The sequence below is a fragment of the Hypanus sabinus genome, chromosome 16 (assembly GCF_030144855.1).
Source record: "Hypanus sabinus isolate sHypSab1 chromosome 16, sHypSab1.hap1, whole genome shotgun sequence".
Lineage (NCBI taxonomy): Eukaryota > Metazoa > Chordata > Chondrichthyes > Myliobatiformes > Dasyatidae > Hypanus > Hypanus sabinus.
This window is the reverse complement of record NC_082721.1, coordinates 44314072-44327845: the sequence shown is the minus strand read 5'-3', so window position 1 is coordinate 44327845 and position 13774 is coordinate 44314072.

Genomic DNA, 13774 nt, shown 5'->3' with positions numbered 1-13774 from the left:
ATTTTTATTCCAAACTCTTTTTTTACTAATGTTGATTCAAAAATTTCCTCATATATATGGCAGAATAAAAATCCCAGGTTAGGTAAAATCTACTTACAGAAGGCAAAGAAGGAAGGTGGATTAGCATTGCCTAATTTTAGATTTTATTATTGGGCAGTTAATATCAGATCTTTGATATGTTGGTTGAAAGATTGGGATGGATCTTTTAGCCCTCATTGGGTGAACCTGAAAATTAAATCGGTACCAGGATTTGCACTGGGTTCTATTTCAGGGACTTCTCTTCCTTTTGCTCTTTCTAAATTGCCAAAATGAATTGACAACCCGATAGTTAAACATACTTTACGTATATGGTTTCAATTTCGGAAATTTTTAGGGTTGACTCAGTTTGTTTTAAATATTCCTATTGTATCCAATTGTTTTTTCCACCCTTCAATTATAGACCAAGCTTATTTGGCTTGGAAGACTAAAGGATTACTATGATTTTCTGATTTATTTTTGGGTAACTGTTTTATGTCTTTTGAGCAATTATCTAATAAATATAATTTGCCTAGATTTCATTTTTTTAGATATTTACAGATTAAGAATTTTTTAAATACTGTACTTCCTACTTTTCCAAATTTTGTGTCTTCAGGCATTTTGGAGAATTTGTTTGAACTAAACCCTTTTCAGAAAGGGCTTATATCAAAACTTTATAATATAATTATGAAGATACGTTCAGAGCCCCTTTATAAGACAAAAAATGATTGGGAAAGAGAGCTTAACCTTATTATTCCTATTGAGAATTGGGATAAAATTCTTCAATTAGTTAATACATCATCTATATGTGCCAAACATTCACTAATACAGTTTAAGGTTGTGCACAGGGCACATATGTCCAAGGATAAATTGGCTCATTTTTATTCCTATATAAATCCTATTTGTGATAGATGTCAATCTGAAATAGCATCTTTAACTCATATGTTCTGGTCGTGTCCGCTTTTGAAAAAATATTGGAAAGATATTTTTGATATTATCTCTGTAGTATTGAACACTGATTTACAACCCCAGCCTATTACCGCAATCTTTGGTTTACCAATGATGGACTCACTTCATTTATCTTCTTCCGCTTGTCGAATGATTGCATTTCTTACACTAATGGCTAGAAGATCTATTTTGTTGAATTGGAAGGAAATTAATCCTCCCACTGTATTTCATTGGTTTTCTCAAACTATGTTATGTTTGAATTTAGAAAAAATTAGAAGTGATGTATTTGACACTTCTGCTAAATTTGAAAAGATATGGAGACCATTTATTCAATATTTTCAAATGATGTAATATGACCCTGTTCCAAGCCTATTTGATTTTCCAGTTTTGTTTTCATATATGTCGAGAGGATCGGAGTTGACAACAGTGATGATTTTGTATTTTTGTGAGATATTATAAAGAGCCCTTTTTTCCCTCTTTTTTAGTTTTTTTTCCTCTATTAGATTTTAGATTAGTTTTTTGCATGATAATTTTTTTTGTTTCCTTTTTCTTTTTTCTTTTTTTATTCTATATTATGAGACATCTAGGTTTGCCTTGTTTATTTGTATATTGTATCATTTATGATGTGGGAATACTCATTTATACTGTAATCATTGTTTTTGTATTCTTTTATAGTTAGTTGAAATATGTACGTTTGTAATCCCATTATCTATGTACCAATTTTATTTTGCTGTTATTAATAATGATAATAAAAAGATGGAAAAAGAAAAAAAAAGGTTGTAGCTTAAAATGTTTCTTTGATCTCTTTGACGCTGTGGTTGAATTTTTGCTCAAAGTCTACAAGAGCTTGGGAAACAAGATTGAACTTTGATGTGGAGATATGGCATACCTAGCCGATCTGTATGTCTGTATGACAAAATGAACAATCTAAGTATAAACTGCAGGGTGAGAAATTCAATTGAATCCAGCCAAAAAGTGCACTGTCCACTTGTATTGGTAAATTGGAAATATATAAGCAAAACATTGGAATAAGAATGTTCTCACAGTTTCCCTGCATGAAAAGTGTGGTGCTATCTTTCTCAAACGGTGATTTGCAAGAGTACTGCTTACACCTGTAGCCACTGAAGAAGAGTTTTCAGAATCAATTCAAGGATTTGCATGATGAATGATGAAGAAGCAAAAGTACTTTTCAAAAATGTTGGCTTTTGTTGTATGTGGCTACGGTGTCATATGAAGTTTCCTGATCACTGGAGAAGAGCCAAACTGCTCTTCATTGCATTTCCATCCTCCTATCTTGTTGAAAGAAGCTTCAGTGCAGTGAAGCACATATTCACTAAAAACAGAAACCGCTTGTACATTGTTAAGCATTGGGGAATTAAGGCTTTTGCAGTCACAATTTGAACCAGATATTTCAAATTTTGCTTGTCTGCCTGTTAATCTATCATTGTCGACAAAGACCTCAACACCATTAATCACTGATGATGATGATGGTGTCAAGACTAGCACTTGATTTGGATTTAAGTGAGGGAGAGTTGCACAGCGTCAGCCTCACTTTCTCTTCCCAATTCTCATCTGGATCCAGTGGCAAGACAAGAGTCGAGACAGCTGGAGATGGGACTAGGTGCAGTGGATAACCAGGACATATTCTGTATCTTGTCGTGCTCTACGTGTTCCACAACACTTGCAGAGACCACATTCTTGGCCGTTGGACCTTCCATTAGTCTCGTCTGCTCAATCCACCGGAGTCTGTCTTCACGTGCTGGGATAGACAATTTCCTATCTCACCGAGGGTTTGAGACCCATCGGCTACTCTCACCTGGTTTAGCTGGCTTGTCAAAGCCATTGCCCAGGGTGTGGCCACTGTCGCATGCAAACAGCTATGGGGAGCCACAGGTGAGAGCTTAGTGCCGGGTGGGGACCAAAAGGTGGATGAACCGCCTGAAAAGGATGCTACATGTTCCTCTACAAGAGGTGCTACCCATCCCTGACACCCAATACACCCCATAATCTTGCTTAAAAATGATCAAACTCAAGGATCATATTGATATTAAAGCTGTTGTACAATACACAATTACTATGTAAGTGAGGTTTAAAGATAAATAAAATTTTAAAGCAGAATCATTTTTCTCATGTTAGCATATGGTAGACATGTTTTTACACTATGGGGTTGCCAGAAAGTATATTGTGCCTCTCTCTGGCTATCCACCCCATAGGATGATGATGGTTCCTTTCTGTCAGTTAGTAGGGTTTGCTATGTGCATCCTGGAGTGGCTGTACAGGCTGATCCTTGACAGGCACTGCTTGCCACATAGTTGGCAGGTGAAGCCTGGATGGGCAGCAGGGGCAGAAGCTCTTCTGTGGCGCTTCCTGTGCCTTTGCTCTGTTGCCTCTATGAACTTGTTCTCAGCAGCATCCACACCTTTTCTGATGGTGTCCTTCCACTGTGAGCGATCTTGAGCCAGATCCTCCCATGTTGATGGGGCAATATCAGCTTTCTTGAGGCTCCTGTGCAGAAAATCCTTGTACCGTAGTTGCTGGCCTCCTCATTTTCGGGTACCACTGGACAGTTAGCCATACAAGATGTCCTTGGGCATTCTGACAACATGTACTGCCCACGCAGTTGGGCTGACATCACCAAGGTTGAAGCTGCTGGCAGTCTGGCTTGTGAAAGGACCTCGGTATTGGAGACCTCGTCTCACCAGGTGATCTTCATCAGAGAACGTAGGTGACACTGCTGCAGTTGGTCAAGCTGGCGTAAGTAACTCTGATATGGCAAGGTTGATATGACAATGGCCCAGAATACCTTGAATTTGGTGGCCAACCTGATGTTCTATGAGCAAACTCGCTCTTTCAGCTGACCAAAGGCAAAGCAAACTTTTCTGGTTCTTGACTCAATCCCTACATCCATAGAAACTGAGGATGTTATTATGCTGCCCAGGTAGTTAACCTTGTTGACAGCATTGAGACAGGTGTCATCGATGAGGACAGTTGGTTCTTCATAGCTTCAGCCAGGAGCCGGTTGGTACAAAACTTTCGTCTTTTTCAGGCTGATTGTCAGTCCGAAGCTCTTGGCTGCACTGGCAAAATGACTGGTGATCTCCTGTAAGTCTTCGAGAGAGTGGGCAACCAGTGCACAGTCATCAGCAAACTGCAGCTCACGCGCCACAATGTCCCTGAGTTTTGTTTTTGTTCTCAGTCTTGCGAGGTTGAGGAGCCCGCCATCAACTCTCATTTGTAGGAAGACCCCTGACTTAAGGTCTGATGTGGCATCCTGAAGGACAGCAGTGAACAATAGTCCAAACAGAGTAGGAACCAAAACACAACCCTGTTTTACGCCGTTGCTGATGGGAAATAGGTCTGACAGTTCACCACACATGTTGATGTGGCTTTCCATGCCTTAACGGAACTGACGGATAATGTTGGTTGGGCACGGGGGAGGGGGGCAACCAAATTTTGATAGGAGCTTCCACAGACCATCTCTACCAACAGTGTCAAATGCTTTGGTTAGATCAACAAATGTGACATAGAGACTACTCTGCTGCTCAACACATTTCCCTTGGAGCTGCCTCAGTGAGAAGATCATGTCCACCTCACTAAGGCCTTTTTGAAACCACACTGGCTTTTTGGAAGTATGTTGTCACTGATGTTGCACATCAAGCGTCTAAGGATGATATAAGGATGAGGCATTTTCCTGCAACTAACAGAAGAGAGATGCCACGGTAATTGTTGCCGTCTCGCTTGTCTCCCTTGTTCTTGTAGTTGGTCACAAATGATGTTCTCCAAGAACATATTGTGCCTAAGAGGGGCGTTGCCAAGTAGGAAGGTGCTAAAAAAGGTTGGGAGACTCTGCATTAAAAAAAAACAGCACATATATGGGCTCTTCAGCCCACAATGTCTGCAAACAACAAGATGCCAAATTATATAAATCTCTCCTGCTTGTATATGATCCATACCCCTGCATTCCCTGCATACTCATATTCCCTGCATACTCATATACTCTAAAAGCCTCTTAAATACCATTATTGTGTCTACTTCCACCATTAGCCCTGGCAGTCTGTTCCATCCAGTTCCCACTTTCTTTATAAAAAACACCCCCTCTCTCTCACTTTAAATACATGTCCTATCATAATTGATAGTTCTATCTGGAAAAAGATTCTGACTGTCTACCCCATTGTGTGTCTCTCATAGTTTTATAAACTTCAAATCAATTTTACTTTATAAAATATAAACCATTGTTCTGATACAAAAGTATTTCAAGTGACTGTTTCCAATCCACTCAAACTAAATCACATCTCAGTCTTGGCCATTCTCCAATTTACAACCTATTTGTTTTTACAATCTATTGTTATATTAACCCACGATCACTGCTATAAAGTGCTTTCATACTGGTACTTTTCCACCTGCACAACTTGATAACAACATAAGAAATAGAAGCAGGAGTAGGCCATCTAGCACATCAAGCCTGCTCCACCATTCAATAAGATCATGGCTTATCAGGCCATTGACTCAATTACATGCCCTGCCTTTTCTCTATAATTTTTAATTCCCCTGATATGCAAAAATCTTTTAAACTATGTTTTAGATGTATTTAACTTAATTTAATATATTTAGATATATTCCCTGGGCCAAGAATACCACAGCTTCACTACTTTCTGGGAAAACCGATTCCTCCTCATCGCCATACTAAATCTATTCCCCTGAAGTCTTATTTATCCCATTTCATCATTTTAGGTTTCTTCAAGATTCCCTCTCATCCTTCTGAGTTCCAAATATAGTCCCAGGTGTAGAAGCAACTCTGGCCCTTCTTGTAACAGTCTCTTTGTTGATGCTCCACTCAAGTCTGTCATCCAGGTGCACTCCCAGGTACTTGTAGATCCTCACCACATCCACATCCTCACCACCAATAGTATCAGGGAGCAGTGCAGGCTTGATCTTCCTAAAGTCCATTACCATCTCCTTTGTCTTACTGATGTTGAGCTGCAGATGATTCAGATAATAAGGGAACCAGAAATGCATTCAATACTCTAGGTGAGGCCTCACCAGTATCCTGTATAGTTGCAAATTAACCTCTCTGCTTTTAAATTCAGTCTCTTTGGCAATGAAGGCCAACATTCTATTTGCATTCTTGATAACCTGTTGCACCTGCAAAACAACCTTTGTGATTCATTCATATGCACCTCCAAACCTATCTGCACAACTGCAATCTTTCACCATTTGAATAATAATCTATTTTCCTTCTAAAGTGGATGACTTTACCAACATTGTATCCATCTGCCTGATCCTTGCTCACTCACTTAACCTATCTATATTTCTTTGGAGACTCTCTTCATCCTCTGCAGTATTTGCTTTTCCACTCAATTTAGTGTCATGAACAAACTTAGATTGATCATACTTGGTCCCGTCTTCTAAATCGTTAATCATAAAGCGAACAATTGTGGACCCAGCACCAACCCATGTGGCATTCTGAGTACCACTGGTGGACTATCTGCCTTCTATTGGTTAACCAATACTTAATCCATGCTCATACATTACCCCATCTTATGGGTAAGTCTTTTATACAGCACTTTACAAGTGCCTTCAGGAAACCTAAGTATATCACATTTACTGCCATGTATGGATCCATTTCTTTTAGAGCAATAACCCCCCCCCCCCACATAGCACTGTATATTGATCCGTCTTCTGCGCACGTGCTGCTGTCTATGCATGTGCATTGTTCTCAGTCTCACGCTGCAAAATGAATGTACCATTTATTCATTTCTCACATGCGTGCTCTTGTTTAATTGATACGTAGTTGTGCACAGACACAATTAATTGGTGACAAGTGTGAACCTGAATGTCAGAAAATATCACGAACTGCACTGACAGTTACTGGATAAAACAGCATGAGGTTGTCACAGACTCTAACAAACACTTGAGTACAGTGGACAGTAACAACAAAAGACGCACTGAATTTAAAGTGAAAATAATATAGCGATGGATGCTGTTGGGAAAGTTGATGAATTTGATAGTGCTAATGAAGGCTGGGAGTCCTATATCGAGAGAGTTGAACTGTATTGTGACACAAACAACATGGAGGAGCAAAAGAAACTCCCTACACTTCCTAGCTTAATGGACTCAAGAACATACAGTCTCTTATGCAACTTAGTAACCCCTGCAAAGCCAGCAAGTAAGACATTCGATTAAATTGTTACAATTTTACAAAATCATTTGAGCCCTAAACTGCTGGTAATAGCTGAAAAATTTAGATTTTACGAAAGGAACCAGTCAAAAGATGAAAGCCTTTCTGAATTCATTGCAGAACTGCGCAAACTTACCTAATATTGTGACTTTAGAGTTGAACTTTCTGATGCATTAGGGGACAGGCTTTTATGTGGCATGAATAGTCAAAGCACACAAATGAGGCTACTAGCCGAAAGAGACCTAATCTTAGAACGGGCATTGACCATTGCAATATTGTTAGAGACTTCAGGAAAGGATGCAGCAGAACTACAGAAAAGGAGGTTAGAATGTGAAATACACAAAATGTTCCTGAATGGTGCAAAAAGCCAAAGATGCTATTAAAGTGGCAAATCCTCCAATGATGCAAATGAATATTGGTTCAAAGAAAAAGTCTGCAGAAAGTGTCATAGACAAGGTCACATAGAGAGAATGTGTAAGGCAGACAAAAAGCACAACCAAGTGAAAAATCTCAAACTAAGCAAATGCATAAAGTTATTGAATGTAAAAGAGAAATGGACATCATACAGTCTGACAAACGTGAACTGTCATACCTAGAACAGCATAGTATTACTGAAGCAGATTGCAGTACAATATGGATCACAATAGATGTGTCTGGTGTAAAACTGAAAATGGAGCTGGATACAGGATCAACTTTGTCTATAATTCCAGAGGCTGACTACAACAGACGATTTTCTAAGATACAGCTAGAGAAGACCTCAGTGATACTAAAGACCTACACAGGTGAAAAAGTCTACCCCAAAGGCAAACTGGAAGTGAAGGTGATATATGGAGGCCGAACACAACAGTTGTGTATTGAAAAGTGGAGGACCTGCACTTTTCAACCGTGAATGGATGAGAAAAATCCAACTAGACTGGGACTCAATCAAGGTTCTCAGTATGGCATCAAGAGGGCAATGGCAGCCCAAATGATAGCACTAACCAGAGACTGGCAGAGCTGCTTAATGCAAATGAAAAGATGTTTGAGAAGGGGATTGGTAAACTCAAAAGCATGAAGGCCAGAATTGAACTGGATGAACCAGTAACATCAAGATTCCACAAAGCACATCCAGTGCCTTATGCTTTACATTCTAAAGTAGATGCTGAACTGTAGAGCTTGGAGGGATCTAGAATTCTCTCCAAGGTTGAGTGGAGAAATCAGGCCATGCCCATTGTCCCAGTGATCAAGAAGGGGAAGGCGGAGCCATTCACATATCTGGGGATTTCAAGGTGAGTATCAACACAGTGCTGTGTGCTGTGCAGTAACCCCTGCCATGAATAGAAGACATTTTTGCTTTTTTGGAAGGTGGGCAGAGATTTTCAAAGATTGACGTCTCACAAGCCTATCTGCAAATGGAGATTGAGGAGTCTAGTAGCAATGGACCAAGTACTCCAAGATATCCCATGAACACAATGATGACATCATTATGACTGACAGAAATGATGAAGAGCACCTCCAGAACCTTGGTAAAGTCCTTATCAGTCTGAGTGAGTATGGTCTGCACATAAAGAGAGAGAAATGTGAGCTTTTCAAGAATGAAATCTCATATTGATGACACATCATTGTCAAGCATGGCTTACATAAGTCACAAGAGAAGATTGAAGCAGTGCTACGGGCACCCAAACCGGAAAAAGTGTCACAACTCAGGTCATACTTGGGCCTTGTAAACTAGTACCACCAGTTTCTCCCCAACATTGCTACAGTGCTGCATCCTTTGAACACACTATTAATGACAGGAGAAAAGTAGGAATGGGCAGAAAGATGTGAAAAAGCTTTCAATGAAACAAAGAGAATAATAACATCTGATGAACTGCTCATCAATTATGACCCATCCCTGCCCTTCAGACTGGCATGTAATGCATCCCCATATGATATTGGAGCTGTTCTGTAACACATTATGAAAAATGGATCTGATCACCCCATTGCAGTTGCTTCAAGATCACTGATGAGCACAGAAAGCAACTATGCACAGATCAATTGAGAAGCCCTTAGTCTAATATGGGAAATAAAGAAGTTCCACCACTATCTCTATGGACAAAAGTTTATGCTAGTGACAGATCATCAGCCCCTTTTGTCCATTTTCAATCCCAGGAATTTGTGATGTTTGCTACCCAGTTACAATGTTAGACACTTTCGTAGGACCCAACTCTTATGACATAGAGTTCAAGAGTACCAAAAAACACAGCAATGCTGAAGGCTTGTCACGTCTTCCACTATTGGCAACTGAAGAAGAAATGTCTTCCTACTGTGACCCAACAGAAGTGTTCCACAGCACTGGCGGACCAACTGCCAGTAACAAGTTCTAAAATAGAAAGAGAAGCAAGGTATGACCCGACATTGCAAATGTCTATGACATCACCATGCAAGGACGGCCAGCTCATGGCAATCCCATATTTCTCAGTGGGACGAGAACAACTGTCTGTATGTCAAAGAACCCTGTGGATCCTGTGTTTCCACTAAACTGTGCACGGAAGTATTAGAAAATCTGCATGAAAAACACCTGGGTACAGACAATGTGAAGAGTCTCACCCAGAGCTATGTTTGGTCGCCAGAAATAGATAGAAAGATTGAAGACTTGACTAAAAGCTGTTTAGGATGCCACAAAGTTCAAAATGCACCCCACGGACACCTTTACACCCATGGAAGTGGTCGTCTTTACCATGGCAAAGGGGGCATATTGACTTCACTGGGTTATTCATGAACTCCACATTTCTGATTGCTGTGGATGTTCATTCGAAGTGGCCTGAAGTCATTTCGATGCATTCAACCACATCAGAAAAGACTGTTTCCACTCTGAGGATTATCTTCACCAGAAATATCTTACCAAAACAAATTGTGAGTGACAATGGACCAAAATACATGTCAGAAGAGTTCAGACTACTCATGAAGAAAAATGGCATCAAACATTTTAAGTCAGCTCCTCACCACTGAGCAAAGAATGGGTCAGCTGAAAGGTTTAGCTGAACTTTCAGGAAGTCCATTAAAGTGTTGGACAAGAAGACATTTCTCTACAGCACAAGGTGGACAACTTACTTTTTGTCTATTGGGACTTATTCATGAAACAACAAATTAAACACCTGTAATGCTGTTCATGAGCAGGAATCTGAGATCTCACATTGACCTCCTGAAACAAGACCACCAGAGGGAAGTACAGAATAAGCAGTTCAGCCAGTTGCCAAGTGAAGCAGCAAGGAGCTTTGAGATTGGACAGGAAGTCCTAGTGCACAATTACCAAGAAGACAAGTGGACATCTGGTAGGATAGCGACAAGAACTGTACCATTGATGTACATAGTGATGTTGGACATCAAATGTCATGTGGACATTCAGCTGAAGAGAACACCTGAGTCGACTGCATCACAAATAATAATTTCCATCCTCTTTTTCAGTATCCTGGAATGCATTCCATCAGGACCATCAGGTTTCCTGAAAACAAATTTGCTCTTCATATTCTTTTTGTTGACCTTGCTATGCATTACTATGTATTATTGCTATGAATAAAACTTGTAAATGCATTTTAGGAAATCTGTGCCCTCTAACCCTTTTATGGTGACTGTATCCAAGTTAATATTAGAGCCACTGAAATGCTTTATAACTTATCAGAAATTTGCCTCTGCTTGTGTGAAAAATTTTGGGTATGGCCAAAGTGTGGAGAGAGGGAGAGGGAGAGGGAGAGGGAGAGGGAGGGAGGGAGAGAGAGAGAGAGAGAGGGAGGGAGGGAGAGAGAGAGAGAGAGAGAGAGAGAGAGAGAGAGAGAGAGAGAGAGAGAGAGAGAGAGAGAGAGAGGGGAGAGAGAGAGAGAGAGAGAGAGAGAGAGAGAGAGAGAGAGAGAGAGAGAGAGAGAGAGAGAGAGAGAGAGAGAGAGAGAGAGAGAGAGAGAGAGAGAGAGAGAGACTGAGACTGAAACAGGATAACAGTTCACTGACATTAATGAGAACTACTCCAGAATTTAAAGGAAAAGGAAAACACTAAATGCTAGGCCTTTAATTAAAACTCTCAAACCAAAAGTTAAATGCCAATACTGCAGCTGGAAGCAATAACTAGATACTAAAGAAATACCACTCCTTTACAACATCAGTTGAAATGATAGTCCTCTTTCCTGGACAAGGATGAGGATAAGCAGGGAGTATAAATGTTGATGTGCGTTTGGTCAAGTCTTGACAAGACAAGAATGAAAAGAAGGGAATTAAATACCACCACAATGAAACAGTAATTAGCTGGAACATGCATAATCACAAGCGTGATTGTTTAACCTGTTGTGAAGCCTGCATGTGTGGGTGTATAGAACCCACAGCAGAATCTGTGCTTGCGATAGGACCCATCCTCCCTAAACGCAGCTCCCTAGGCATTATAGACCTGTTCCCGCTGGAAGTCCCAGACAAGAGATTTGTCCAGGATGTCAAGCTGTGATCCAAGAATGTTCCTTAGGACCATACTCCTCCCAATGCATGAGATACTGTACCTTGCTTTACAGCTGGCAAGAAGCCTGGAGTTGCTGCACAGTATAGATCAGGGAACCATCCACTAAACAGGCAGGAGGGGGAGATGGGGATATTGGAGCAAGGGGCTGGGGGTAATTGGATTGAGCTGGAAAACATGGAACACCAATGAACACCAATGGTTCTAAATTTTCAGGGCAAAATCCCTTGATGCCAAACAAACTCTCTCTCCGGGCTTTAGAGTCCTCACCTGCCAGGCATGTTGTTTCTGAGTGGCAATAGAGAAGCCCTGCCTCATCTCCACATGCACTTATAGAGTTGGATTAACTGTACAGCAGGAGAAACTGCCATGACAGTCTCCTGGTCAGGGAAAAGCGATGGCTGGAATCTCTTCTGGCACTCAAGGGGGGGATAAGCCACTGGAAGATGACTAAGGGTTATTGCAGGCAATCTCTGCTCAAACTAATTGGTAGCTCCAGAATGTGGGGTTGCAAGAGGCAAGGCAGCACAAGGTTGTCTCCAACTCCTGATTCATTCTCTCAGTCTGGCCATTAGATTGGGTTTGGAAACAAGATGAGTGGCTAGCCGTGACTCCTACAAGAGAATATAAACCCTTCCAAAAATGGATGTGAACTGTGGTCCTTGATCAGACATACATCCTGAGGAAAGCCGTGCAGCCTGAACACATGTTGAACCATGAGGGTGGCAGTCTCACAAGTCAACGGGAGCTTAGGGAGTCTTGGAGAATTGATCCACAATGATCAGAATGGTAGTGTTTCCATTAGGCGGTGCAGACCAGTGATGAAATCCACTGAGAAGTGGGACCAAGGGCAGTGGGGCACAGGGAGTGGACAAATCAGGGCACTGGTGTAACATCTTGTTCTGAGCACATAGAACAGGCAGATATGAAATTGTGGACAACCTGGGACATAAATGGCCACCAAAATCATTTCTTGATAAACTCCTGGGTCTGTTGAATTTCCAGATGGCCAACCTGATGGGTGGACTGACCCCATTCCAACACTTTGGATAGCACCATAGCAGGGACAAACGGTCAGTTGGGAGGTCCCCCACTTGAACCTGGAGTAGGAGGCTCAAGACATTCTTTCCCTCACCACTCAGCTATCCATCCATCAACTCAAATAGCCAGATTAATGAGGTCATCCAGACGTTCCTGCTCATCGAGGACAGTGACTTTGTGCTGGACCACTGAATTCAGTCTGCACTGGAGGGCAATAATGAGAGTGTGCAGTTAAATTCCACATGCTCGCAGTGGAGACGGGATGTAATTCTCCCCTACCTAGTCAATGAATCTCAGGGCCAAGTCAGCTGTTCTCTCTTACCTGGATCTATTTTGATGGTTGAGACTTGCTGTCAAAAAATATTCAGGTACAGCCCAGGTGTGGAGAGGGAGAGAGACACTGAAGCGGGACAACAATTCACTGACTTCAATGAAAACTATTGTAGAATGTAAAGGAAAAGGAAAACAATACATGCTAGGCCACAGAGCCATTAACTAAAACTCTCAAGCTGAAAATTGAAAGCCAACACTGCGGCTGGAAGCAGTAACAATACTAAATACTGCTCCTTTACAACATCAGTCGAAGCAGTAGTCCTCTTTCCTGGACAAGGATGAGGGTAAGCAGGGAGCATAAATGTTGCTGTGCTTTCGATCAAAGATTGACAAGACTAGAACAGAGAGAAGGGAGTCAAATGCCACCATAATGAAACAGCAATTAGCTGAAATGTCCATGCTCATTATCAAGATTGCCAAACTTGTTTCTCAGCCTGCTTGTGCGGGTGTGTAGACATTGTCATAGAGACCGTGGTTGTGATAGTTTGCTTTTCAAACAGTTTGCTGGTCTATGGTAGATGAGAGATACAATTTCAAAAGTCTGATTGACCACTACTCTTGTATTAAGCTTTTTCTGATGATCTTTCCGATATTCTAACCCCTTTTACAGATACAATTGTTTAAATATTGCTAGTTCCCCTTCCTTTATTATTAGTCATTTTAAGGATTCATTTCCTCAATATGGCTGCTGTGTACACCATGTGTAATATATCCTTAAGTTGCGCCATCTCCCTCCTCCTCCAATTCACAACAAGTATATGTAATCATTACCTCTTCTTGGGTTCCTTCAAAGTTCCACACCA